Source organism: Callithrix jacchus, chromosome 8 (assembly GCF_049354715.1).
Source record: "Callithrix jacchus isolate 240 chromosome 8, calJac240_pri, whole genome shotgun sequence".
NCBI classification, from domain to species: domain Eukaryota; kingdom Metazoa; phylum Chordata; class Mammalia; order Primates; family Cebidae; genus Callithrix; species Callithrix jacchus.
In genome coordinates, this window is record NC_133509.1 from 125,202,272 (window position 1) to 125,207,193 (window position 4,922).

Genomic DNA, 4,922 nt, shown 5'->3' on the forward strand with positions numbered 1-4,922 from the left:
AGACGGGGTTTCACCTTGTTGACCAGGATGGTCTGTAAAAACTATTCTTAACACATAGGCCATAACGATTGGCAGTGGGCTGATCTGACCCACTGCCATACTTTTCTAGACCTATGCAAACTTTTTATTATTAGAGTCAACTAAAAGCAAACTTTTGAGTAGTCTTCTCTGTATCAAAAAGCAATTTCAGAGAGAATAAAAACAACTCACTTTATTTATTATTACAATTATTTCAGTCTATAGGCTTTGGGTATTTCCAGCGCATATGGCAGGGATTTCTCAGAATAAACAAAGATGTTTTCAGATAATGATTTGGCTTTTATGTAGCTTGACTGAAGGAAGGGACTGAACTGCTCAATCACTTTTAAGAATCTCTCTTCTTTGTGGCAGAGATAACTCACTCTAGACAGGTAAGTTGCTGTTTTGCATCTATCTCATTCTCTGGGGTATTCTCATTAGCCTGTATTTGTCTCATGGATTTTGATTGCCTCTGGACTCTGACATGACTGAATCTTTTCCCTGAAGCTGGCAGGAAGGAAAAGAAAAAAAAAAACCGTGCAGGGGAGAAATGTGAAAAGAGGCTTTGTTTTAGTTGCAGAGCAGTTGGATGAGAGTTTTGATCTTAGTAAAGCAGGCAGCTCGTCTGTCCATAAAAAACAAACAAGAGGCTGGGTGCAGTGGCTCATGCCTGTAATCCCAGCACTTTGGGAGGCCAAGGTGGGAGGATGAGGAGTTTGAGACCAGCTTTTTTTTTTTGAGACAAGTTTTTTTTTTTGTTTTTTTTTTTATTTTTAGTATTTTAATACAGGTCAAATCAGTGTGTTTTGGTTCATTTCAGTTCCTTCACTGCCAAACCAGGGGGCAGGGACTGCTTCAGTTTCTCTGCCTTCTCCTTGTCAGTGATGACCAGGGTGTAAAGGTATCTGCTGCATCGAACTTTAAACTTCACGTTGTCCTTATTTTTCTTGATCTTGACAGATTTGGCATCTTTTCATCGGGCTGTGAGCAGAAAGTCCTTGATTTCCTCAATTTTCTGAGGCATGGTGACAAGACCCACTGGGAACGGGCAAGCACTGGGACCTTCTCACCTGCGTACCACCCTACAGACGCTCGCAGCAAGCAATAACCAGGGAAGAGGGTGAAAAAAAAAGCTTTTTTCTTTTAGATTATAAAAACTTCCTCTTTAATCAAGGTTTATAACATGAACAGATTTCTTGAATTAAATGGAAAGTTTCCAGTACACTGAAACTTTGGGCAACAAAGTGAGATACCTTTTCTATAGAAAAAATTTAAAAGCCGGGTGCGGTGGCACAAGCCTGTAATCCCAACACTTTGGAAGGCTGAGGCGGGTGGATCACGAGGTCAAGAGATCGAGACCATCCTGGTCAACATGGTGAAACCCCATCTCTACTAAAGATACAAAAAATTAGCTGGGCATGGTGGCGCATGCCTGTATTCCCAGCTGCTCAGGAGGCTGAGGCAGGAGAATTGCCTGAACCCAGGAGGCGGAGATTGCAGTGAGCCAAGATCACGCCAATGCACTCCAGCCTGGGTAACAAGAGTGAAACTCCGTCTCAAAAAAAAAAAAAGAAAAATTTTTAAATTAGCTAGTGTTGGAAACAAATGCTTGGTGCTATGAAGAAAAATTAGCACTGATACAAAGGATCTCTCAGCAAGGCAATTTTTTACTTCCTGCAGGAAGGGTACTTTTACCAGCCATCTTTCTACAAGTGTACAACAAACAAAGAAAAAGCAAACATATTTATCCTTTACACATTTGGGATTGTCTTTACTACTGCATCTGATCTCCATTGGTTGGGGTGAGACCTCACAATCTAATTAAAACTTGATTGGCTAACAACTTAAAACTTTTCCAGCCAGGCATGGTGGCTCACGCCTGTAATCCCAGCACTTTGGGAGGCCAAGGTGGTGGATCATGAGGTCAGAAGATTGAGACCATCCTAGTTAACACGGTGAAACCCTGTCTCTACTAAAAATACAAAAAATTTAGCCAGCCATGGTGAGCACCTGTAGTCCCAGCTACTCAGAAGGCTGAGGCAGGAGAATTGCTTGAACCTGGGAGATGGAGGTTGCAGTGAGCCGAGATCACAGCACTACACTCCAGCCTGGGTGACAGAGCAAGACTCTGTCTTAAAAAAAAAAAAAAAAAAAAAAAAAACCCTTTCTAAACAGTTTACAAGCAGTGGAGAACAAAAAGGAAGTCCAAATAAGGAAGGGGCATAGGCTGTGAACTGGGACATGCCTGTGAGCACGTTCAGCATAGATATCTTGATCAAAGCACAAGGACATCGAATATACTATGTGCCTGTAAGCCTGTCTAACAGCTACATAGGATGGGGCTTAACAAACCGTTATTAGTAAAAAGCAAGAAGGATTTATATATTTTTCCACAACATAATGGAAGCACTGTAATTTGTAAGAATTTATTCTTTAACAAGAAAAACTTTGAAGATGAACTTTTGTACTTCCCGCACCCAGGCATAGTGGCACAATCCTGTGGTCCCAGCTACCTGGGAGGCTGAGGCAGGAGGATTGCTTGAGCACAGGAGATCAAGGCTGCAGTGAGCCATGGCGGCACCACGCCAGCATGGGCAACAAAGTGAGACCCTGTCTCAAAAAAAAAAGGAATGGAAAAAAGGTGGGTATGAGTGAGAGCTAAAGACTATAGAAAACAGCTGTTAGGTCTTTCCAGAAGACATGATATGAACAAAAGGATCGGCCAGAGGCACTTAGCTACAAACTAGGAAGGTACTCAGTACTTGATTGTTGGCAAAATACCACATACATAATTCCCACTCAATATTTTTTTTTTTTTTGAGACAGACTTTCGCTCTGGTTACCCAGACTGGAGTGCAACGGCACAATCTTGGTTCACCACAACCTCCGCCTCCCAGGTAGCTGGGACTATAGGCACGCGCCACCATGCCCCGCTAATTTTTGTATTTTTGGTAGAGATGAGGTTTCACCATGTTGGCCAGGATGGTCTCGATCTCTTGACCTCATGATCCACCCGCCTCGGCCTCCCAAAGTGCTGGGATTATAGGCGTGAGCCACTGCGCCCGGCCTTCCCACTCAGTTTTGGAGAAGGATATTATAGAAAAAGGAATGTGGGCCGGGCATGGTGGCTCATGCCTATAATCCTAGCACTTTGGGAGGCTGAGGTGGGTGGATTGCTTGAGCCAAGGAGTTCGAGATCAGCCTGGGGAATTTAGTGAAACCCCGTCTCTATTATTTTTTTAAATAAAACTAAAGAAAGAAAAGAAATAGGTAGTGAACATGTTTTGTTTTGTTTTGTTTAATTGGCAGGCTCCTTTCTGAATCCACAAGAAGTCTTGTCAGTACAATGTGGTCTGGCTGTCCCAGCCCCATCCGACAGGTCAGAGTAAGTGCGAGACCCAGCTTCGTTGTGTCCTTAGTTGATAAGTGTTCAACCCAGCTCTAACCCAAGCCAGACCAAGAAAAGTTCTTTTCCATGAATTTTGGGACTAGAACTGAAAGGGAAAAAGTTGCCTCTCTTTGTATATCTAGACTGCAAGATATAATCGTCCAGGAGCTGGGGGAGATCCAGAGTAAACTGCCTGTGGAGAGAGAAGGATAAAACCAGAAGTGAGCTGGACAGGAGGGTCCCCGGGGTTTTGGAACTCTAATTCTTCTTCTTTTTTTTTTTTTTTTTTTGAGACAGAGTTTCACTCTTGTTAGCCAGGCTGGAGTGCAATGGCGTGATCTCGGCTCACCGCAACCTCCGCTTCCTTGATTCAGGCAATTCTCCTGCCTCAGCTTCCTGAGTAGCTGGGATTACAGGCACGTGCCACCATGCCCAGCTAATTTTTTGTATTTTTAGTAGAGACAGGGTTTCACCATGTTGACCAGGATGGCCTTGATCTCTTGACCTCGTGATCCACCCGCCTCGGCCTCCCAAAGTGCTGGGATTACAGGCGTGAGCCACCGCGCCCGGCCTGAAACTCTAATTCTACTTTTTCAACCTGGAGCTCAGCCTCATTCCTGTGCTTGGGTTCTAGGAAACGGCCCGGTATCCTTATATTACATCTCACATTTCAGTAAACAAATTCAAGTTGATTTCTGTCACTTGCAACCAGGAGTTCTAAATGCTACAGAATGAACAAGTGAATGAATAAATAAATGATACCATTTCCTCACTCAAAGTCACAATCCCAGAACCTGAGGGTACTCTAATTATTCATAGTTTGAATGACAAATGACATTTTTCAAAGGGTCTGCTCAGAACATGTATAAACAAACTCCATTCATTTTAAGAGGAAAAAAATCCTCATTGACTAATCAAGAAAACTGGAGAAATGGGTCTATCAACTCCATCCATCTTAAGGAATTTTCTGGTAGTTCCCATGAAGTCAAATGAAAGAAAATGTACCCTTTGGAAATCAGAAATATCAGCAAGGAAATAAAAGAGCCTGAGCCGCTTCACTGGTGTGATTTTTTTTCTGTTTTATTTTATTTTGTTTTGTTTAGGGGTAATGGGGGTCTCAGGTTGGAAATGCCTTAAGATGTGGACACAATCCCAAGTAACAGATCTTCAGTCATAGCTAAACCTGACTATTTATGCCTAACCCACAATTCACGCACCCTAGAACCTGCTAAAATATGTAAGGTTTTGAAAAGTTATGCAGAAATTAGAGAAGAATGACATCAACAACTTAATAAGTATACTGCCATCTAGAATAATCATTAAGAGAACCCTGCTTAGGTTTACTGTCCTATACGGAGGCTGGTGTATTCTGGATGAGGACATTTTTAAAAGCCTTCGATAAGAGTGATTTTAATCAGTTTTAAATGGTTAGATAAATCTTCTCGGGCAGCTTACTCTTAAACTAGCCCTTCTTCCCAAAATGCTCTGAAACAATTTTTAGCTTTTGTGATTCTAG

General features: G+C 42.4%; 1 pseudogene; it reads right to left on the reverse strand.

Annotated features, from left to right (window-relative positions):
• Positions 1-813: 813 nt before the first annotated feature.
• On the reverse strand, positions 814-1,042 carry LOC100389822 (large ribosomal subunit protein eL38 pseudogene; annotated as a pseudogene).
• Between the last annotated feature and the right edge of the window lie 3,880 nt (positions 1,043-4,922).